Source organism: Hordeum vulgare, chromosome 6H (assembly GCF_904849725.1).
Source record: "Hordeum vulgare subsp. vulgare chromosome 6H, MorexV3_pseudomolecules_assembly, whole genome shotgun sequence".
In the NCBI taxonomy this organism is placed as follows: domain Eukaryota; kingdom Viridiplantae; phylum Streptophyta; class Magnoliopsida; order Poales; family Poaceae; genus Hordeum; species Hordeum vulgare.
The window spans coordinates 491788322-491813415 of NC_058523.1; the positions used below are offsets into that span (position 1 = coordinate 491788322).

The 25094-nt window shown below is 42.1% G+C and overlaps 1 non-coding gene across 1 annotated transcript; it reads left to right on the top strand.

Moving 5' to 3' along the window:
- Positions 1-1514: 1514 nt before the first annotated feature.
- On the top strand, positions 1515-1617 carry LOC123406478. The gene has a single exon (XR_006612176.1). It is a non-coding gene; the product is annotated as a U6 spliceosomal RNA (small nuclear RNA).
- The last annotated feature ends 23477 nt before the right edge of the window (positions 1618-25094 follow it).

A 25094-nucleotide genomic window follows, 5' to 3' on the forward strand; every position in this document is an offset into this window, starting at 1 on the left:
GAAGGCGGGGCTGCGACGGTTGGCAGGACGAAGTCGGACTGGGCACACCGGTGATCTGCAGCAACTTGCCCTCGGTCAAGGAGCAATGTCGAAGTGTTCAACGCCACACACCAGTAGGCGTTTTCTTGCTTTGATATCAACTGTTGCTGGACCTAGAAGTGGTTAATTGTGTTGGAGACCGAATGGCAGGCCAGCTCAAAACCAATAATTATACTAGCTGAAATAATTATTGGTCCTGCACGGAGAACATTCGTGCTCTTAGCCATCGCTGGTGAACAGGAGGCTGTTTTAGATGGAGTAGCCTATTGCTTTCGCCGTAATGAAACGCATGCCACCTCCAATGTCGATTTTAGGCGGCCGTATGCTCGATCGACATTAATTAAGGTCGGGACCAAGGGTTGCTTCAGTGCGCCGGTTGCCGGGCTGGACCATGGAAGTACATTTAAACAGTACCAGTTGGTGTTTGCGGTTTTGCCAGCGGTACTATAAGCCTCTCGCGCTACGATTGTGACTCGTCGACACGTTTGAAGTATTTGGAGGAAGAAGAATCGAGGATGATCGTAGTGTTTAAAATGCTGCTGATCTTAGGCTGGTTATAATGAAAAATATCATATATTAGTACCATGCAGATGATAATAGTGTATGATACTCCCTCGGTTTTTTAGTCTGCATATAAGGTATGGTCAAAGTCAAACTTTGTAAAGTTTGACTAACTTTATACTAAAAATATCAACATTCACAACATGAAATCAATATTATCAGATACACCACAAGATGAATTTTCATACTATATAATTTTAATATAGTAGATATTCATATTTTTTGATATAAATTTCGTCAAACTTTATGTTGTTTGACTTTGATCAAATCTTATATGAGGAGTAAAAAGAAACGAAGGTAGTACTACATTCGTAATGTATAGTTTCATATGCTAGTATTATAGAATAGTTTATTTCTTGCCATGCATGACACATAATAGCACAACATTTAATATCATATAGCATCATGATATAATACTCACCCATCACTTTCTTCATTTAATTTTACGTCATCTCATTAAAACTATCTAGTTGACATGCATAATATTATCTATGATTACGATCAGCCTTAGATAGACAACTGAATGAGTGCACTCGTGTTCGGTAATACTCCCATTTAATTCTTATTTGTGAGATGGACACAAAAGTGCTTATCAACTTATGAGATAAAAAGAATGCAAAATACAGATACACACATGCAACCATTTGATTCTAGAGTTACCCAGACCATCAGGCTTACATATAAAACCCTAACTAACGCAAATCTCATATTCTTAAAAAGTTAATCTCAATTCTTTCAACATGCAATATGTCCACATCATAGTTCCACCAAGCAACCCACTAGCTCATTTCAGCCTACCCCTTGAGCAACTTTCTATCTACTAAGCATATCTCAACCTTCCACGTTAGCCCACATGCAACAGTCGTCTATTGGTTAGCCATGCATATAAACGACAATTAATACGTGCATGCAATGGTTCTATGGACAACCATCAATACATGGGAGCGATACAAAGAAGATTAACATGGCCCCTGTACAAGGATGACACGCACAAATCGAGATAAAAAATACATGATCAAATGCAAATACTCCTACCATCTATATTTTGGCTATACACAACAGTAATATGAGGAAATTGCATTGATTACAATGGCAATTAAGAGTGAAACGCGTCGTTAGTTCATTAACTCAAACTAGTTACACACTTAAGGCCATGAACTCGGGAATTGAACGATTCAGCCAATAAACTCATTAATTCAATAGAATAAGGCCAAAATAGAACTCGTGGAGAAAAAACCAACTACATGACTGCCACATCAGGGTTCTTTAGACCGCTTGTGAACTAACTAATTTTTACATGGATCTACTTGCAAACTGATAGGTCTATTTTCACATCCCATACTGATCGTGTGTGGACGAAAATAACATAAAATTATAGTTCATTGGATTCAAACACAAACCCTTTCGTCTCAGCAGGAATCACACGAACCACTAAAATGTGTACCAATTGATGTTTTTTTATGCAGTCTTTTAGAGATTAAGTACAATCTCTTCCCTGGACAGCTCGATTTCCTTCAGCCTTTGCTCGCTCAATTTCCTTTCGTTGGTGATCGTATTAACTCGTTTCCTTTCTATATTGATTGTTTCGAAAGCACTTTTTTGAGAATAAAAATATACATAAGCTCACAATACATTGCTAGAATGCAAAAAAATGTCTTACGCATCTAATAGCTTACACAATATATACGTGATTAGTGGATTTCTAGACAATATAAAAGTGAAATATATACATCTTGAAGACAATGCGGTGTGATTCGGGGACCGTGTGGGTTTAGGAAGTGGGGTCGCCTCCTTGAGTAGGTTTAGGGAGTTGAGATATGTCTGCCTTTTTCTATCTTTTAAATATGCTTTTGCTTGCATGGAATATATACAATGCAAATTCATATACAGAGACAAATAGTTCAGTGCTCTACTGGTAGCCATGTATGCTTTGAAGGTGGGGATTGTTGGTTCGATCTCATATTGAAGACATGTTTTTTGGCTTTTTTAAAGCGAGTGAAAAAGAAAGTTTGCAAAAAGACCTTCTATGTATTAACCAAAGCGGAAACTATGAAAGACGCGATGACATTGCAGCCATGTGGCCGGGTTTTATTCTTTCGGGTCGGTTTTGACCTTATTTGGTCAAACTAATGATTTTATGGCCTAAATTGATCAATTCCCGAGTTCATGGCCTAAAGCGTGCATTCCGTTTGAGTTAACGGACCAGTGATGCATTTCACTCAGAAATTAATATGCAGGCTCTAACTAGCTATTAACAGGGGAGGAGGAAGAGGAAACTTCTTTGACGATGAGAATGAATCGCCATCGTTTTCTTCTCACCTTTCTTCCATTCTCTCAATAAAATCGCCACTGATTCTTCCCACCTTCCTTCCATCCCTACATCATTCCTCATATTGTGTCGGGTGACGCACCTCGGCATAATCCCGGAAAGATTCCCCAAAGTGGTGGTGAATCCTGCTCGACGCAGGCACGTCTCGCCTGTCATCCGTTAGCCTTGAACACCAAACAACAAGCAGCAGTGGGTCAGCTAAGTGCGGCCGGTGATGGCCCTCACATCATGTGTTCATCACTGCCATTGCCGGACCATTTGTTCGCTTTCTATGAATCCACACAGACGCCTTCAAGGACGATGAGATCATTAATCTAAGCATGTGATGCTAGTTGAGTTCAGTCTAGCCATGACGGTGGAATCAAGGGTCGCTAGCTTTTGCCACGACAAGATCAATAGCCCCTATGCTTGACTAAGTATTTTCTCTCTTAAATTCTTTTCATCAAAATATATAAAATGATGTGGTTCCTAAAGACGTTGTGTTCATATATTTCACCATGAGACCTTGGACTTGCGCCATGCCTTCCTTGTAATTTTAGAGGACGTAGACAGGAAATAGCAACATTTTTTTTCAAAGGCTAAATGGACCAAGAAATAAGTAAGGTACTCATTTAATAATTTCTATACTTGATATTGCCAGGGCAAAATAAATATACAAGTATGGTTTGGACGCCATCCATTTATTTTGTATATGAAACCTTCAATACCATCATATTGTTTATCTACATAGTTTACATTTATTTTCTTAACATCATGTCATATAAAATTTCCGCAGCAACGCGCGGAGCATCATCTAGTACTCTTAATGAGAAGAGATTGCTGGAGCTCACAAGGATGGCCTACGAAGATTCATTTAAAGAGTACACACGCACAAGGAGTCAAATGTGAAGGGATCAAAGCAAAATAAAGGGACCAAATGAGTGTTCCTTAAAAAGTGCAAACTGCAAGATCTAGAATTCATTTTGGGACAACTTTAATAAGAAGAGACTAGGCTTAGTTTCCTTATGAAGGAGACTTTGAACGCTTGTTGTAATACTGGAATGTGTCACTTGATGTGACACCTAATATATTGAAAATGCATGAAACCTTTCGAGTTAATTAAGACATATGCAACAGTAGTCCACAAATTTCCTCTCCCATCCATCCATAGACACGGATGCGAGAGTCCACACCAACGTTGTTTACATATATTTCAACCCTTATTTAAACTAATAGGATAAAATTCATGCAAACCGGTCGATATTCATCAAACCTTGGATATAAAATAGGACAAATCATTCTTACATAGCATGTAAATTAAGTTTAGTACAACAATGTCTTAAATTTGACTATATTAATCAGATGTCCAACAAGTTTTTCATTAACGGATCATGCTCTCCCACACATACTCTCCCTTCAGCTTCATCCAACATTGTGTACGTAAATGGCCGTCCCTCAATTATGTGATACATGACGGCAGTGCCTACGAGCTACATAATGTATGGACCAACATTCAGTGAACGAATAAATCAACAAGTTGAGCAAGAGAAAGCAAAAAATACGATCTTGCCCTCTTTCGCGGGTAATACCTATCTTGCTTCCGGCTCACAAACCACGTTACAAAACTTGGTGACACTGGTCTCGATAGTGTATCAGTGATACGACAACGACACAACATTGCGGTCTTTAATGATGTACGTATCATAGGGCGCAATGTGCTTTCATGCGTGAAATGCACCATGACTAGGTTGGCCAGCCATTCCGGGTGGAGAACTTCCATGATGAATCTAGCTACGACAAGCCGGGCAATTTCTTCTCCAATGGTGTGTCGTTTCTCTTTGAAGAAAGGACACAAGGGTTGCTTGACCGGCTTCGCATCCGGTCACAAATGAAGCTTGTGCTCGACGAACTTTCTCGGAACACCAAGCAGGCCCTTGGGGGACCATGCGAAAATGTCCCTATTCTCACGGAGGAAGTCGACGAGCTCGCCTTCCTATTTGGTGCCAAGGGTGGCGCCAATGGTGACACACTGCTTCGGTTGGCCGGGTCGAGTGGCACCTACTTGGTGTCTCTGGACTGCTGGAAAGTCGCCTCGCTAGCCGGCTGGGATGGGGCGGTCGGGACGGCCGGCTGCTCGGTGGCCTAGGCCATAAGCCGGTCGAGCTGACGCTTTTCCTTCGCAATCACCATCGCCTCGGTCAGCCGACTGTATTGGAAATATGCCCTAGAGGCAATGATAAATAGTTATTATTATATTTCCTATTACAAGATAATCGTTTATTATCCATGCTATAATTGTATTGAATGGAAACATAGATACATGTGTGGATACATAGACAAAATAATGTCCCTAGCAAGCCTCTAGTTGGCTAGCTAGTTGATCAAGGATAGTCAAGGTTTTCTGACTATGTGCAAGTGTTGTGACTTGATAATTGGATCACATCATTAGGAGAATCATGTGATGGACTAGACCCAAACTATGAATGTAGCATATTGATCATGTCAATTTATTGCTATTATTTTCTCCGTGTCAAGTATTTATTCCTATGGCCATGAGATCATATAACTCACTGGCACCGGAGGAATACCTTGTGTGTATCAAACGTCACAACGTAACTGGGTGACTATAAAGGTGCTCTACAGGTATCTCCGAAGGTGTCCGTTGAGTTAGTATGGATCAACACTGGGATTTGTCACTCCGTGTGGCAGAGAGGTATGTCGGGGCCCACTCGGTAATACAACATCACACACAAGCCTTGCAAGCAATGTGACTAAGTGTAAATCACGAGATCTTGTATTACGGAACGAGTAAAGAGACTTGTCGATAACGAGATTGAAATAGGTATACGGATACCGACGATCGAATCTCGGCCAAGTAACATACCGAAGGACAAAGGGAATGACATACACGATTATATGAATCCTTGACACTGAGGTTCAACCGATAAGATCTTCTTAGAATATGTAGGATCCAATATGCGCATCCAGGTCCCGCTATTGGATATTGACCGAGGAGTGTCTCGGGTCATGTCTACATAGTTCTCGAACCAGGAGGGTCTGCACACTTAAGGTTTGATAATGTTTTTATATAATTGAGTTATATGTGTGGTTACCGCATATTGTTCGGAGTCCCGGATGAGATCACGGATGTCACGAGGGTTTCCGAAGTGGTCCGGAAACGAAGATTGATATATAGGATGGTTTCATTTGGTCACCGGAAAGTTTCGGGCAATTCCGGCAATGTACCGGGAGTGACAAATGGGTTCCGGGTGTTTACCGGGAGGGGCCCACCAACCCGGGAGTGAGCCCAAGGCCCTAGGGTGGCGCACCAAGTCCTTAGTGGGCTGGTGGAGTCAGCCCAAGAGGGCTATGGCCCCACATGTAAAAATACCAAAGGAAAAGAAGAAGAAAAAAAAGGAAAGAGGGAGGTGGGAAGGAAGAGGAGGACTCCTCCTTCCCAAACCGAATTGGAGGAGTCCTCCTCCACCCTTGCGGCCAGCGCACGCTTGGGGCCCTTGTGCCCCAAGGCTAGCCCCTCCCCTCCTCCTATATATATTGGTGGTTTAGGGCTTTTTGAGACACAACTTTGCCACATGCAACTCAAGCCTATTCCACATAGTTTTACGTCTAGATTGGATTTCTGCGGAGCTCGGGCGGAGCCCCACAGGAGTAGATCATCACCACCACCGGAGCGCCGCCACGCTGCCGGAGAACTCATCTACTTATCCGTCTTGCTTGCTGGATCAAGAAGACCGAGATCATCGTCGAGCTGTACGTGTGCTGAACGCCGGCACTAGATCGGAACGGATCGTGGGACGGATCGTGGGACGACGGTGATTTGAATCACGAAGCTGTACCACTACATCAACTGCATTTCTTAACCCTTCCTGCTTAGTGATCTAATAGGGTACGTACATCTAATCTCCTCTTGGAGATGGACATCACCATGATAGGTCTTCGTGTGCGTAGGAATTTTTTTGTTTCCCATGCTATGTTCCCCAACAGGCTGCCTTCGCGGGCACACCGATTGACTTCATGTAGTCTTCGGATATGATGATGGTGCCTTTGGGACACGACATCTTCATCTTGAGTAAGCATAGTGCAGGATCGCCATGAACTTCGCGAGCGCCGGCCTGCCCAGGAGCACATGATAGGGGCTTTGGAGATCCACCACCTCGATCCATACTGGCTCACGGCGGAAGTGATCCTTGTCGCCGAAGAGGACGTCGAGTTGGATATTCCCAATGGGGGAGCAGGATTGCCCTGGTACGATGCCGTGGGACACCGTCCGGGTCGGCTGCACGTCTTTCTCCTTGAGCCCCAGCTTGAGCAGCATGCCGCGGTAGAGGATGTTGTTGCTGCTCTCGTCATCGACCAGCACCCGCGAGAACCGGCAGGTGATTCTCTTGGAGGCGATGGTGGGGTCGAGGACGAGGGCGTAGATGCCCGGATTTGACATCACGGCCGAATGGTCAGTCCGACTCTAGGTAACCGGCTTCTCCAACGAGTGCATGAACTGTAGGACCGAGGGCACATTGGCATTCACCTCATGTTGGTGCTAGCGCTGGCTGTGCTTTTCGTCGCCTTCGCTGGTGAAGACAACATAGGCCCCATCCTGATTGGGGAATGGGTCATGGAGACGACCATCATTGGGGGTGGCACAGCCGGAGCCCGCGCTTGCTGAGCCGGGGCTTGCGGAGCCGGAGGCGGAGGAGCCACAAGGCCCTCGCCTCGGGCTAGCCGCTTGGAGAAGCTGCATTGCCGGAACTTATGTGTAGCCGACGTCGCTCCGGTGTGCATCTTGGATGGGGCGTCGAGCATCTGCTCGAAGGTGAGCTTGTGCTGTGAGGCGCCTTTGCCGCCACGCTGGCGCTGGCTGGCATCCTGAGCAGCCGGCTGCTCCTTGATGACCCACAAGTTTAGGGGATTTATCGTAGCCTTTTCGATAAGTAAGGGCATCGAACCCAACGAGGAGCAGAAGGTATTGACAAGTGATCTTGAGCAAGGAATAACTGCAAGTACTGAAAGGTAGCTTTTTATGGGTTTTCTAGCATAAGCAACAAGGAAATAAATGCAAGGAAAGTAAATGATGCCGAGGTGCAGCAAGTGGACCAATCCTTTTGAACACAAAGGATAATCCAAGGGACTAAACTTGTAAATACTAAGGCGTTCCTAAGGACACATGGAGAGATAGTCAAGTGCTTTCGTCATATTCCGTCTAGTACTATGTTTTGTATTGATAAGTGTTATGTGGGTGGGTCTTAACTAGTGCTCCATCTAGGCTAAGACAAGTACACTCTTATGATTAATCCCTCTTGCAAGCATCCGCAAATATAAGAGAGAAATTAAGGCAAAGCCTAACCATAGCAATAAGCTTCAGGATCCAATACTCCCTCGTGCAAAAGTATGCAAACTGGGGTTCAGGTTTCTGTCACTCCGGCAACCCACCATAATCATTCTTTATACACGATGCATTCCCCTAGGTACATAAAAAGGTGAAGTGTTATGTAGTCTACATTCACATAACACCACTAGAAGAATAACACCATAACTTAAATATCAATCAACAAATATTACTTCAACACCATATGACTACTAGCATCTAGACTTTTCCCATGTCCTCAAGAACTAATGGAACTACTCACAAGACATAAAAGAGATCATGATCATAGGTGATGAAAATATGATTAACAATCAGGTCATAACAATAATGCTCCAACAAAACTCAATAGCATTCACCACAAAAGAGTAATCAACACCGGTAGAGTAGACGGGATGAATAGTGCAAGGTACAATTCCGATTGCAATGGTGAAGTAGATGGGATGAAGGTGGAGATGGTGCTCGTGTTGGTGATGATGGTGATGATGATCTCGATGATGCCCGTGACGATGGTGATGACGATGAGGCTGATCTCCCCTTCCGGGAGGAGTTCTCCCTGAAGGAATCTGCCTGCCGGAAAGGTCTTTTCTTCTCTATAGGTTTCCGCCGTGGAGCGGCGGTGGAATCGCGAAAACTCTTCTATCTCTGGAATTTTTAGGCCAAGAGGGGGATATAGGCCAAAGGAGAGTGCCGGGGGTGGGGCCCGTCACTCAGGCGGCCTCCTAGCGCGACCTAGGGGGCGCCAGCAGGTCGCCTGTGTGACCTATAGCCCCCCTCCGGCCCTTCTTTGGCCTATCTTCTGGACCCGTTTGGAAACTTCTTCCCTCAAAATTTCTGCTCAATTGGAGATGTTCTGATATTGCAACTCTTCATGCTATTTTCTCCGCTGAATCCTGCGTGAGCTGTTTCAGCACCGGAAAGTTGGAAATTGTGTAAAATAAGCCAAAACACTATATGTACATCATCATAAAGTGAAATATATCAATGAATAGAGATAAATTATGATACAAAATAGTGATGCATTTTGGACGTATCAACTCCCCCAAGCTTAGACCTCGCTTGTCCCCAAGTGAATACTGAGCTCGGTAAACCTGTCCACAAGTTTAGAGAGTGAAGTGTCGATAAATAAGAATACAGACAAGAAGCATCATAATTTCTCTACTAAACTCAACCATCCTCAACAGCAATCTCAACTCATAAGGCTCTTATGTAAGAGTAATATCCATTACAATCAAAAGTAGAGCTAAGAAAACTCATCAAACCATGGCAAACATCTCCTTGATCAAAGAACAACTAATAACTTTTAACTTTTGCTCTTCCTTTTATATTTTGATGAGATCAATTGAAGCTTTTTGAAAGAATGTATTATTAGTCAAGAAGTGAAAATGCTAACACAAAGGAAGATGTTTTCTTTAGCTAGGTTGAACAAAGAACTCACTTATCTTAACAATAACATCAACAAAGATGTGATATGGCAATTCTCAATGAAACAATATAAATGCATGCATCTTTGTCAACATAAAGTGTCTACTCTTTCAGGATAGAAAGAAGTAGGTTTTACTGACTCAACCTAAAAGTAAAAGATTGGCCCTTCACAGAGGGAAGTACGGAAAACTCATGTGCTAGAGCTTTTAGGGTGTTTGAAAACAACAAGATTGTAAAACAAGCTTTTGAGAGGTGCATAATTTTTCAACGAATGCTAATAGATAGCCCAATACTTCTCATGCTGGACAAGTTTTGAGGAATGGCTCCCAAAGTGGGGACGCTCACATTCCCTTAGTCTCCTTTGTTTATCACTACCAAAGTTTTCTGATTTCTCATCAACAAAGCGTGAAGGAGTGTTTGTTTGTTGTTATTATCTTTTACGAGCTGGGCGCGCTCATGCCAGTCCCTCCTCATATTAAGGGTTCGCATATCACATGCAAACCCAAGATAAAACTTGTCCAGTAGGAGAAGATCATGAATTACCTACTACTTCCTCATGAGCTAAAGCAGAGGCACAAAACAGGGAGTAATATTTGAAGCTTTAAAGATAGCACATGAGTAATATACTTTAGGAGTGGCGGTGAAATACCACAAATAGGGAAGATATGGTGGACTCTAGGGAAGGTTGAGGTTTCAGGGTACGGATGCACAAGCAATATTCCCGCTTAGTGCAAGGGTTGGATAGCAAAGGCTTTTAAGAGCAGACAAATAGTGTTGACTTGGATGCAAAACAATATAAAGTTTAACATAAAGAATTGGCATAAAACATCAAGTTGATTTCCTTGTTAGCATAACACTTCAAGCATAAGAACATAAAGGTTTTGGCTAAGTCGCTACTAGAAAAAACTCATGCTTGTTATCATGACCAATGCTATGTTTGTCAAGATTAAATAAAGTTTTCAAAGCCATACCTGATATGTAAGGTCAATACTCCCATAAGAATCAACATATAAGATTGATTGTGTGAAGAGAATGCCAAGTGCAGCAAAGAAACCAATAGACTTTCATTAATATTCCATCATAGACACTACACGCTCATGGATACAAACTCGCCACAAAGGAGTGATAGATCTCAATGTAAACACCTATTTCATAAGATAACTTCCCTAGACATGATACGACACTAAACTTGACCAAAAATAAGCAAATGATAAAAATAAAGATATCAGGCACTCCCACAAGCTTGGAAGAAGCTAATGGAATGCCATTACCCATGAAGATTTTACTCTTCATCCTACTTGTTGTTCTTCAAGTCCGCTATTATGCGCTGAAGGGTTTTGTTTTCAGCTTCCAGTATGGCCACGTGTACTTTAAGCACAGGGAAGTCTTCACAAAATTGGTTAGTGATTCTGTAAACTTTGGATATAGTAGATGACATAGGTGGAGCTCCTGGTGGAGGGGCAGTTTCTGGAAGGTGCAGAGAAGGATCATGTTGAGGGTTAATAAACCACACAAGGATGGGGTTGTTGGAGATGGATCCTCATGATTAAGGATCTCCTTCTTGTTGGGTGGTGACCATCTTGACTTCCTCTCTCACGAAGCACTCCATCTTCGCTTGTCTTGCGGCTATCTCTTCATTGGTAGCCCATCGGACGACCTTCCCTTGGTTGATATCTGGCTGGACACGGCGGAGACGATGACCAATGTAGTCTTCCCCGCTTGAGTCGCAAGAAGACATCTTGAACAATAACTTCTTAGCCTGGCAGAAACAGATCGAAAGAGAAAACGCAAGGAATCACAAGATCCACCGCCGGGACGATCCGGGAAAATATACAGGAAACTTTTTTGTTCTAAAAGGAAGGTAACTAGCAAAAGTGATGTCGGAGACGGGCTCCAGGTTGTCCAGGCGGCCTCCTGGCGCGGACAGGGGCCAGCCGGCGCCACCAGGTCGCCTGGCCAACCTGGAGATCTTCTCCATCTCTGCTTCGGCTCGGAATTTTCCTAATTTTGCAAAAATGCATAAAACGGAACTTTTATCGATGTTCTCGAAGTTTCCTTACCGTATTTCATACCTTTTCTTATTCTGCTTCTGCCGGTGTCAGATACAGTGTTGCAATATGTTCTTCATGAGTGGCTACCTGTATCACATCCACCTCTACATTGATGGGGTCTCCAGCCATGTAATGCATAACTCTTTGCCCATTAACAACATGTGGTTTTGTGCCTTCATAATTATTAATCTTGATTGCACTGGAGCAGTAGACTTCTTCGATATGGTACGGTCCTTCCCATTTGGAAATTAATTTACTTCGAGAAAACCTGAAACGAGATCTATACAACAAAACTTTGTCACCAACATTAAATTGACGTTTCAAAATTCTCTTGTCATGCCACTTCTTTACCTTCTCTTTGAACATTTTTGCGCTCTCATAAGCCTCACTTCTCCACTCATCTAGAGAAGTCAAGTTCATGAGATGCTTTTCACCAGCAAGCTTTGGATCAACATTAAGCTCTCTAACAGCCGAAAAAGCTTTGTGCTCTAATTCTAGAGGTAGATGGCATGCCTTGCCATAAACCATCTTATACGGAGACATCCCCATGGGATTTTTGTAAGCAGTTCTATAACTCCACAAGGCATCTCCTAGCTTATTGGACCAATCCTTTCTAGAACTGTTCACTGTCTTTTGCAAGATCAACTTGATCTCTCTATTTGTGAGCTCAACTTGCCCACTTGTTTGAGGATGGTAAGGTCAAGAAATTCTATGATTAACATCATATTTGGCTAGAGCTTTTCTAAAAGCACCGCGTGCAAAATGTGATCCTCCATTGGTCATGAGGTACCTAGGCACACCAAACCTGGGGAAGATTACATCCTTGAGCATTTTCAAAGATGTCTTGTGATCAACACTTTCAGTGGGGATTGCTTCAACCCACTTGCTCACATAATCTACAGCTACTAAGATGTGAGTGTATTTGTGTGAAGGAAGAAAAGGACCCATAAAATCAAAACCCCAGTATCAAAAGGCTCAATGTCTAGCGAATAATTCATAGGCATCTCATTCCTCCTACTAATATTACCAACTCTCTGGCACTTATCACATGATAAAACGTAATTTCTAGCATCTTTAAAGAGAGTGGGCCAATAAAAACCTGATTGGAGAACCTTGTGTGTGGTCCTCTCATCGGCATGATGTCCTCCATAAGGACTGCTATGACATTGTCTCAAGATATCCTTCTGCTCATGCTCCAGTATGCATCTCCTCAGAATTCCATCCGCACCTTCTCTAAAAAGATGTGGGTTATCCCAAAAGTAATACCTCAAGTCGTGGAAGAACTTCTTCCGCTGCTGGAATATTAAACCTGGAGGCAAAAACTTTGCAACAATAAAGTTAGCATAATCTACATACCATGGATCTGAATTAGATTTCACCTGCAAAACAGATAACTGTTCATCAGGAAAACTATCATTGAATGGAATAGGATCATGTGGTATGTCCTCCATCCTATAAATGTTGTCTGCTACACGGATGTATGCTCCCTTCCTATCAAGAATGTGCAAATCAAATTCTTGAAGAAGAAGGACCCATCTAATAATCCTTGGTTTGGCATCCTTCTTTTCCATAAGGTTCTTAATTGCAGCATGATCAGTATGAATAATGACTTTAGAATCAACAACGTAAGGCCGAAATTTATCACAAGCAAAGACTACCGCTAAAATTCTTTCTTAGTAGTAGCGTAATTCTTTTTTAGCAGTGTTAAGGCTTTTTATAGCATAATGGATAACATTCAATTTCTTATCAACCCTTTGTCCTAATACAACTCCAAGAGAAAAATCACTAGCATCACACGTGATTTCAAACGGCAAATTCCAATCAGGTGGTTGGACTATAGGGGCGGTTATCAAGGCTTTCTTAAGAACTTCGAAGGCTTCCTTACAATCTTCATCAAACACAAAAGGAATGTCCTTCTCGAGAAGATTAGTAAGGGGTTTCGAAGTTTTAGAAAAGTCTTTAATAAATCTCCTATAGAAACTACGAATACCTCTGATGTCTTTTGGATAAGGCATTCTCTCGATTGCTCCAATCTTTGTCCTGTCCACCTCGATTCGTCTTTCAGAAATCTTGTGGCCATGAACAATCCCCTCATTGACCATGAAGTGGCACTTCTCCCAGTTGAGTACCAAGTTTGTCTCCTCACATCTCTGCAAAACTTTATTAACGTTGTGGAGACAATGGTCAAAAGAGGTTCCATAGACGGAGAAATCGTCCATGAAGACCGCCACAATTTCCTCACAAAAACCATGAAATAGAGAGGACATACACCTTTGAAAAGTAGCAAGAGCATTCCATAAACAAAAAGGCATACGTCTATAAGCATAAGTACCAAAGGGACAAGTAAAATTGGTCTTCTCTTGATCGGCAGTGTTAACATGAATTTGAGAGAAGCCAGAGTACCCATAAAGATAGCAAAAGTGAGTGTTTTTGGATAACCTTTCAAGCATTTGGTCGATGAACGGCAGCGGGTAGTGGTCCTTCTTGGTTGCCTTGTTCAGCTTCCTGTAGTCAATACACATTCTATATCCAATAATAATTCTTTGAGGCATTAGTTCATTCTTATCATTAGGAACCACAGTCGTACCTCCTTTCTTGGGAACACAATGTATTGGACTTACCCACTTACTATCAGCTATAGGGTAGATAATACGTGCGACTAGAAGCTTGAGGATTTCAGTCATCACAACATCCTTCATCTTCAGGTTTAACCGTCGTTGATGATCAACAACCGGTTTAGCATCAGGCTCAACATTGATAGTATGCTGACAAATAGATGGACTAATCCCCTAAAGATCGTCAAGGGTATAACCAATAGCGCCTTAGTGTTTACGAAGGACTTCCAATAATTTCTCTTCTTCATATCTTGAAAGGTTAGAATTGATAATAATAGGATATATTTTCTTTTCATCTAAATAAGCACACTTAAGCGTACTGGGAAGAGGTTTAAGATCAAACACCGGGTCTCCTTTAGGTTTCGATAGAATTCCCAAAGGTTCAACCGAAAGGTTGTGCTTCAGGATAGTAGGTTGTCTCAAGAATATATCATCTAGTTCATTCATTTCGTGCATATGCATATCATTCTCGTGGTTTTCAATAATTTGCTACAAAGGATCGTTAGGAGGAATAGCAATAGAAGCAATCTCTTCGATAATTTTATCATTACTAGGTAGATCGGTACCACGAGTTTGCTTCAAGAACTTAGAAAAGTTAAATTCATATGGCTCACCATTAAATTCAACAGATACTTTTCCTTTCCTGCAATCTATAATAGCTCCACAAGTTTTGAGAAAAGGCGTAGCAAAGATAATAGGGCAAAAACTATCTTGTACTGAACCAAATACTAGAAAGTCGGTAGGATATTTTACCTTTCCACATAGAACTTCAACATCTCGCACAATTCCAATAGGAGAGATAGTTTCTTTGTTTGCAAGATGAATTGTAACATCAACTTGTTCAATTTCACATGGTAGAATCTCATTCATGATCTCTTGATAAAGTGAAAAAGGAATAGCACTAGCACTGGATCCCAAATCACATAGCGCATAATAATTATGATCTCCTATTTTAATAGATACAACTGGAGTACCTGAAATTGGGCCTTTATTATTGGCTGCAACAAGGTTAGTGGAAACAACACAAAACATTATATTGGAATCCTCAGTATTACTAGTAACAAGATCCTTGACTAATGCAACTTGAGGATCGACTTTAATCAGGTCCTCATGCTCATCAGTCGTTCTTTCACTTTTATTCAGGATGCGTGTGACAAAAGAATTCTCCCTCATCCTTGTGGGAAAAGGGGGCTTTTCATATTCAACTGAAGGCAAGATAGGGTCAACAACATTAATATCAACAGGTAATTGTTTAAAGGGTTTATGGTGTTGATCTTTCTTCTTCTCAGAAGAGTCAATATGAGAGGCAAAGTATTTGCAAAAATCAATTAGAAGCTGGGAATCAAGACCAATCTTAGCACAAAAGGTATTGAAGTAATCAGCTTTCACATAGCTCTCAATGTAATCACGTTCATAATTTATAACGGGTTCAATACCTTTATATATCTCCCAATCTTCAGTGTTCTTCTAGATCCTTTCATTAAGATCCCATTTAGCTTCAGTGCTCTTGTTGGAGAATTCCCCACTAGAGGAAGCATCAAGCATCTCTTTATCTTGACGAGAAAGCCTTGCATAAAAATTTGTTAAGAATAATTTCTTTGGAGAGCTCATGATTGGGACATTTGAGTATTAAGGATTTCAATCTCCCCCAAGCTTGAGCGATGCTTTCTCCATCACGAGACCAAAAGTTATTAATATAATTGATGTCTCGATGTATTTCATGAAGAGGATAAAACTTTGCATAAAAGAGAGGCATAAAAACTTGCCAATTTAGTAAATGAGACTCATCAAGAAGCCTATACCAATCCAAAGCCTTATCTTTTAATGATAGAGAGAATAGTTTTCTCATAAAAAAATCCATCGACATACCTGCAAGCTTAAATAAGGAGCATAGTTGTGAAAGATATAACAAGTGTTCACCTGGATGTCTATCTCATGCATATTGATTAGCCAAAATACAATCAATAATACCAGTTGGTATTTTAAAAGGCACAATTTCAATAGGTGAGGGACCCTTCTTCACCATAATAGTATTGGGGCGGTTCCCCACAAGCAACAAACCAAGAGCAGAGTGGTCACTGGGGACAAAAAGTGGAAACAGTAAAGCAAAAACAACACGTACAGTGTAAAGATTTCCTTACCAAATTCACTTACCAATAGCGCTACACTCCCCGACAACGGCGTCAGAAAATGGTCTTGATGACCCAGAAGTGTAGGGGATCTATCTTATCCTTTTCTATAAGTAAGAGTGTCAAACCCAACGAGGAGCAGAAGGTATTGACAAGTGATCTTGAGCAAGGAATAACTGCAAGTACTGAAAGGTAGCTTTTTATGGTTTTCTAGTATAAGCAACAAGAAAATAAATGCAAGGAAAGTAAATGATGCTGAGGTGCGGCAAGTGGCCCAATCCTTTTGAACAAAAAGGATACGCCGAGGGACTAAACTTATAAAGAATAAGGCGTTCCTCAGGACACAGGGGAGAGATAATCAAGTGCTTTCGTCATATTCCGTCTAGTACTATGTTTTGTATTGATAAGTGTTATGTGGGTGGGTCTTAACTAGTGCATCGTCTAGGCTAAGACAAGTACACTGTTATGATTAATCCCTCTTGCAAGCATGTGCAAAGACAAGAGAGAAATTAAGGCAAAGCCTAACCATAGCAATAAGCTTGAGGACCCAATACTCCTCGTGCAAAAGTATGCAAACTGGGGTTCAGGTTTCTATCACTCCGGCAACCCACCATAAGCATTCTTTATATACGATGCATTCCCCTAGGTCCTTAAAAAGTCAAAGTGTTATGTAGTTGACCTTCACATAAGACCACTAGAAGAATAACACCATAACTTAAATATCAATCAACACATATTACTTCAACATCATATGACTACTAGCATCTAGACTTTTCCCATGTCCTCAAGAACTAATGGAACTACTCACAAGACATCAAAGAGATCATGATCAGAGGTAATGAAAATATGATTAACAATCTGGTCATAAAAATAATCCTCCAATAAAACTCAATAGCATTCACCACAAAAGAGTAATCAACACCGGTAGAGTAGACAGGATGAATAGTGCAAGGTACAACTCCGATTGCAATGGTGAAGTATATGGGATGAAGGTGGAGATGGTGCTGGTGTTGGTGATGATGGTGATGATCATCTCGATGATGCCCGTGACGATGGTGATGATGATATCCCCTTCCGGGAGGAGTGCTCCCCGACAGAATCTGCCGGCCGGAAAGGTCTTTTCTTCTCTATAGGTTCCCACCGCGGAGTGGCGGCAGAATCGTGAAAATTCTTCTATCTCCGGATTTTTTAGGTCAAGATGAATCCTGCGTGTGCTGTTTCGACACCGGAAAGTTGGAAATTGTGTAAAATAAGCCAAAACACTATAACTACATCATCATAAAGTGAAATATATCAATGAATAGACATAAATTATGATACAAAATAGTGATGCATTTTGGACGTGGCACTGCTCCTCCGTCATGGCGTCCTGCTTCCTCCCGTACCAGGGATTCGGGTGATCGGATTTGCGCTTGTTGTCCTGCTGCCCCGGGGCATCAGCAGCCCGCCGTGGCGTACTTTCCGGTTGTAGTGACCTTGATGCGCATCATGGAGTCGGTCGTGGCGTACTTGTCCGCCTTGGCCATGAGCTCGGCCAGCGTGGCCTGCTCTGAGCACATGAGGTTGTGCTTGAGGAGGGTGCCTTCTCGGCAACCCTTGATGAAGTACTGGATGGCCTGAACCTCATGCACTCCTTCGCAAGAGTTGTGCAGCTCAGCCAATGAGTGAGGTATTCGCGGAGCGGCTCCTACTCCGCCTGTACGCAGATGGCTAGCTCTCTAGGGCAACCAAGGCGCTTGTAGGTGCCGGTGAAGTTGTAGATGAAGGCTTCTTTGAACTCCACCCATGCATTGCTGCTACCGACCAATGGGCTATTAAGCCAAGTACGCGCCGAGCCGGTCAGCATGAACGGGAAGCACACCGCGACATGCTTGTTGCCCCGTGCGATGCCGACCGCGGTGGTGTGGTCGATCAGCCAATCTTCTGGCTTGGATGCCCCATTGTACTACGGAGTGTCACGAGGAAGGGTGAAGCCGGTGGGAAACGACTCGTTGCGGATATTGGGACCGAAGCATGCCTTGCCAATCGGACCCTCCTCCTCGAGGAGGGTGGACTGGCCAGCTGGTCGATCCGGTTGCTTGCGTCGTTCTCGCTTTAGGGACGTGCAGATCGAGCCGTTAAATGAGCTTGGACCGAATGGAAGGAGCCGGCGAGGGTGCTCGCTCCCTCCTCGTAGGCGGGGTGTGGTGACGAGCTGACTTGCCGTCGCACGTGCCGGCATTGTAACGCCAGCTGGAGACCGTCGGTTGCTCGCCGGTGCGCCGGATGCATCCGTCGCGACTCCCATCAGTGCGTCGATTGGAGCCGTGGGGGGTGATGAGTGTTGGGCCGGCTGCGGGCCGAAGGCCGTCCATAGGTCCTCGCCCCCTAGCAAAGGCGACTCGCCTCAGGGGTAATACGGATCGAAGCGAGCCTGCTGCTAGTTGGGAGCGGTGATGAGGTCGTGGATGTGATTTTCTTGCTGCACACATTCCTCACCCTCCATGTTGGCCACCTCCTTATGGGCTACGTGGGCGGCGCTCATGTTGGCCAGAGGGTTGTCGTAAATGGGAATCTTGGTGATACGTCTCCAACGTATCTATAATTTTTGATTGTTCCATGCTATTACATTATATGTTTTGGATGTTTTTATGCATTAATATGTTGTTTTATATTATTTTTGTGACTAACCTATTAATCTAGAGCCCAGTTCCAGTTTCTATTTTTCTATGTTTTTGAGTATTGCAGATAAGGAATATTAAACGGAGTCCAAAAGGAACAAAATCTTTGGAATGATTCTTCTTGGACCAGAAGAAACCCAGAAAACTTGGAGTAGGGGGCAGAGCACCTGCCGGGAGGCCACAAGCGTGCAGGGTGCTCACTAGGGGGGGGGGGCTTGGCTTGTGGGTCTTGTGTAGGTCTCCTAACCCTATTCTTCGGCCTATAAATTCCCAAATATTCCCCCGTCGCTAAAATGAGAAACGAAAATACTTTTCCGCCGCCGAGAGCTTGTGTTCCCGTGAGACCCAATCTGGGAGCCTTTTCAGTAATCTGCCGGAGAAGGAATTGATCACGGAGGGCATCTACATCAACTCCATTGCCCCTCCGATGATGCGTGATTAGTTCACCATAGACCTACATGTCCATAGCTAGTAGCTACATGGCTTCTTCTCTCTCTTTGATCTTCAATACCATGTTCTTCATGATCTTCATGGAGATCTATCCGATGTAATACTCTTTTGCGGCGTGTTTGTCGAGATCCGATGAATTGTGAGTTTATGTTCATATTATCTATGAATATTATTTGAATCTCTTCTGAATTCTTATATGCATGATTTCATATCTTAGCAAGTCTCTTCAAGTTATTGGTTTGGTTTGGCCAACTAGATTGGTAATTCTTGCAATGGGAGAAGTGCTTAGTTTTGGGTTCAATCTTGTGGTGTCCTCACCCAGTGACATAGTACGAGTAACAAGGCACGTATTGTATTGTTGCCATCAAGGATAAAAAGATGGGGTTTTCATCATATTTCTTGTGTTTATCCCTCTACATCATGTCATCTTACTTAATGCGTTACTCTGTTCTTCATGAACTTAATACTCTAGATGCTGGCACGAGTCGGTCGATGTGTGGAGTAATAGTAGTAGATGCATAATCATTTCGGTCTACTTGACACACACACATGATCCCTATATGTATAATCATTGCATTGTATTTCTTCATAATTATTCGCCTTTCTATCAATTGCTCGACAGTAATTTGTTCACCCACCGTATTATTTTCCTTTATGAGAGAAGACTCTAGTGAAACCTATGGCCCTCGGGTCTATTTTCCATATTATACTTTCAGATCTATAAACCAAAAATACCAAAAATATCTTGCTACAATTTATTTACTTTTGTTTCCACAATCTTTTATATCTATCTCTATCAGATCTCCTCTTTGCAAATAACTATGAAGGGATTGCCAACCCCTTTTTAGCGTTTGGCGCAAGTGTTTGATTATTTGTGTAGGTACTACGATTGGGCCCTTGCTTGTTCCTCCTACTAGATTGATACCTTGGTTCTCAACATACTGAGGGAATTACTTATCTACTTTGCTGCATCACCCTTTCCACTTCAAGGGAAAACCAACTCAAGCTCAAGAAGTAGCATGAAGGATTTCTGGCGCGTTGCCGGGGAGGATACATAGCGAGATCAAGCTTACGAAGTACCCATCACAAACTCATCTCTTGCATTTACTTTATTTTCCATTTGCCTCTCGTTTTCCTCTCCCCCACTTCTAAAACGATTTTCAGAAAATACCAAAAAGATTTGCCTTTTTATTCGCCATTTTTCCGTTCGTCTTTTCGTTTGCTTGCTCGTGTGCTAGATTGCTTGCTTTGTCACGATGACTCAAGAGGTCACCAAGTTATGTGACTTTTCCACTACTAAGAATAATTATTTTATTAGTACTCCGATTGCTCCCACCACTAGTGCGGAATCTTGCGAAATTAATGCCGCTTTGCTCAATCTTGTTATGAAAGAAAAAATTCCGATCTTCCTAGTGAAGATGTCGCATCCCATCTAAATACTTTCATTGAGTTGTGTGAAATGCAAAAGAAGAAAGATGTGGATATTGAAAATTTTAAATTGAAGCTATTTCCTTTCTCACTACGAGATCGTGCTAAAACTTGGTTTTCATCTTTGCCTAAAAATAGTATGGATTCATGGAATAAGTGTAAAGATGCTTTTATTTCCAAGTACTTTCTTCCCTCTTAGATTATCTCCCTTAGGAATGATATAATGAATTTTAAGCAACTTGATCATGAGCATGTTGCACAACCTTGGGAGAGGATGAATCTAATGATTACGAATTGCCCCGCGCATGGTTTGAGTTTATGGATGATTATACATTTTTTTATGCGGGATTGGATTTTCTTTCTAGAAGTTTTTTAGATTCCACCGGGGGTGGTACTTTTATGGAAATCACATTAGGAGAATCTACTAAACTCCTAGATAATATCATGGCAAATTACTCTCCATGGCATACCGAAAGATCTCCTACTAGTAAAAAAGTGCACGCTATTGAAGGAATAAATATTTTGAGTGAAAAGATGGATGAATTTATGAAATTGTTTTCTAGGAAGAGTCCTCCTAATAATCCCAACGATATTCCCTTGTATTCTTTGATTGTGAATAATAATTAATCTATGGATGTGATTTTTGTTGGTAGGAACAATTTTGCCAATAACGCGTATAGAGGTAATTTCAATCCTAGGCCGTTTCCTAGTAATTTCTCTAACAATCATGGTAATTCCTACAACAATTCTTATGGCAATTATAATAAGATGCCTTATGATCTTGAGAATAATATTAAATAATTCATTAACTCGCAAAAAGGTTTCAATGCTATGATTGAAGAAAAATTGCTCAAGATTGATGATTTGGCTAGGAACGTTGATAGAATTTATCTTGAGATTGATTCTTTGAAAATTAGATATTCCACCCAAGAATTATATTAATGAGTCTTTAAAAGCTATGATAATTTATATTGATGAGTGTAAGGCAAGAACCGCTAGAATACGTGCAAAGCGTGAATGGCTTGAAAAGGTGTTTTCTCATGATAATAATGATGAAGATCTCAAAGTGATTGATGTGACACCCATTGAATATTTGTTTTATAATATAAATCTTGAAAAATATGGGATTGGAGATGAGTCAACTTTAGTTAAAAGGCATCCCAATGATTCGGAGTTTATAGATCTTAATGATAAGATTGATAAAAGTGAGATGGAAGAGGTCAAAACATTAAATAGCAATGAGCCCACTCTTTTGGATTACAAGGACTTTAATTACGATAGTTTCTCTTTCATTTATTGTGCTTCCTTATTGCAATCCATGTTGAATTCTCCGCACGCTTATAATCAAAATAAATCTTTTAGTAAACATATTGTGGATGCTATGATGTAATATTTTGAAGAAAAACTTGAGTTGGAAGTTTCTATACCTAGAAAGCTTTACCATGAGAGGGAACCTACTATTAGGATTAAAATTAAATATTATGAGTGCCACGCTTTGTGTTATTTGGGTGTTAGCATTTCCATGATTCCAAAAACTTTATGTGATGTCCTAGGATTCTGTGAATTCGATGATTGCTATCTAAATTGGCATCTAGCAGATTCTACAATTAAGAAACCTATGGGAAGGATTAATGATGTTATTATTGTTGCAAATAGGAATTATGTGCCCGTAGATTTCATTGTTCTTGATATATATCAATCCTACATGTCCTATTATTCTTGGTAGACCTTTCCTTAGAACAATTGGTGCAATTATTGATATGAAGAAGGAAATATTAGATTCCAATTTCCATTAAGGGAAGGCATGGAGCACTTTCCTAAAAATAAAATAAGATTACCCTATGAATATATTATGAGAGCTACTTATGGATTGCATACCAAAGATGACAACACCTAGATCTATTGCATTATGCCTAGCTAGGGGGCGTTAAACAATAGCACTTTGTCGGGACCCCGATCCTAAGCCATAGGAATCCAGCCTGTAACACATCACATCTCTTTGTGGTCTCACGCACGGTTATCCCCACGGCTGCAACCTTACCTTAGCCGGGACGATTTGCGCCGTTTGACTCACGTATGCAATTGTGTCACTAGAAATCCAATGACAAAGAACCCGGATCGACATGTCTAGTCATAAACCAAAGCGGCAGTTCCGCACAGGGACATGCATACATGACCCAGCAAAGCAGGTGTCGGTCACCAGCGAACGTAGACGAGTCGTAGCGAGCTACAAGGACTCCATTACATCGCGTGCCATTTCCCCAAAGGGACACACACAGCAGCTAAGAAGGACACATGGCGGTCAACCAATGTGTCTGGAGCAGTAGCATACTACCATGGCTCATTGGAATCACAAAGGGGCATTTCCCTGTAAGGAGTGCTACTAAAGCCTACGGCTAGGTATTCTAACCCCATACATATCAATTAAAACACACGTACGCATGGCATCCAGATATGTATAGATACATCGATGGCATCACAACATAACCATAAACATACAAACTTTATTTAGAAGGCTCGGAAGAGCCACACACATAATATTACAAGGTAGGGGTCTCACGACCCATCATCACAAGTCATACACACAATTCGTACAAGCCAGCGGAAGATTTAAAACTGTCTGAGTACAGACTGATGGAAAGATAAAGGCACATGGCCTGACTATCTACAGACCCATCCTAGGGCCAGATCATAGTTGGGATACCGGCTATTCGTCGTCATCGATGTCTAGGTAGAACCCTCCACTAGGGTCACTAACAACCTCTGCAACAATTTATTAAGCAAACGTGAGTACAAATGTACTCAGCAAGACTTCAGGAGAAACTATCTACTCATGCAATGTATCAATAAGGAATTGTGGGGTTTCATGCGGAAACCCAACATTTGACTCATGGCTAGACAACATGCATTTTTAAATAGTTTTGACAACTTTGATTTCTCGCACACGAGTCCACTAACCCCACAACAATACTCCATCCTGGAATCATTCCGTCTCCATACGGAAATGCCGTCCACGACACTCACGCTTATCTTGAAAATTTTATGAGTAGCCATTATAGTTATCTATGAACAACATATGTTTACAAGTAGTCCATATCCGTGGACGCGGCTATTCGAATAGATCATAACCCTGCAGGGGTGTACTTCTTCACACACACTCCGGCCACGACTGTTAACCATGCTAATACTTAGTCCAGGTCTATTGCCTATCTGAGGGTAACCCGCACGGAAGTCCGGCCGAGGTTTCTGCCACGGCCCCAAACGATGTGCGCAGGGTTCCCAAGTCCATCATCCGGGTGCCACTTGGTACACCATGCCACTGCCTACCGCATCATAGCCCACCTCTAAGGTCAGCGCTACGCACGGCCTCCAGCATGACTATAAACACCAGAAACTACTTGCAACTCCTGGACCGAGTACTAAGAGATTAATAAGTCCAGAGGGTCAATTAAGTATCCCAACGTGTGTTAGTATCTAGTCTTGGATTACATACACGGAACTCAGTTCCTAAGGACGGTTCCAATGAAACAACCCGCCATGTACTCCTACATAGCCTTTCACCGGTACCTTTACCAAATCAGGTTCAACCACACCACCTTTACTTACTGAACACATTCTCGCAATTTTGTTCATCACCCAGATGACAGACCATACACAAATCTAAGCATAGCATGCATAGTAGGATAAGGCACATCATGGCTAAAGCATCTACCAGGTATGCTAGGTTGCAAGGTTCAACTATTTACTGTGACAAGGACAGGTCGTGCAAAGGAAGTGGATACAACTAACGTGGCAAAAGCATTTGGAGCATTTGATCCTAATGCAATAAGTAAGAGCAGGAGCGAGAACATGGGATTTATCGGGATGATCAAAATGGTTGCTTGCCTTGTTGCTCAGCACAGGGTGATATCCGTCAGTCGGATAATCAGACGTATCCGGAGGGGCGGAGCCTACCGGAATAACAACAATCAATCAATATCAAACATATGCAACAAAATGATGCATGAAACGCAATGTAGCATGGTTTGAGATGAACAACAGAACCCTT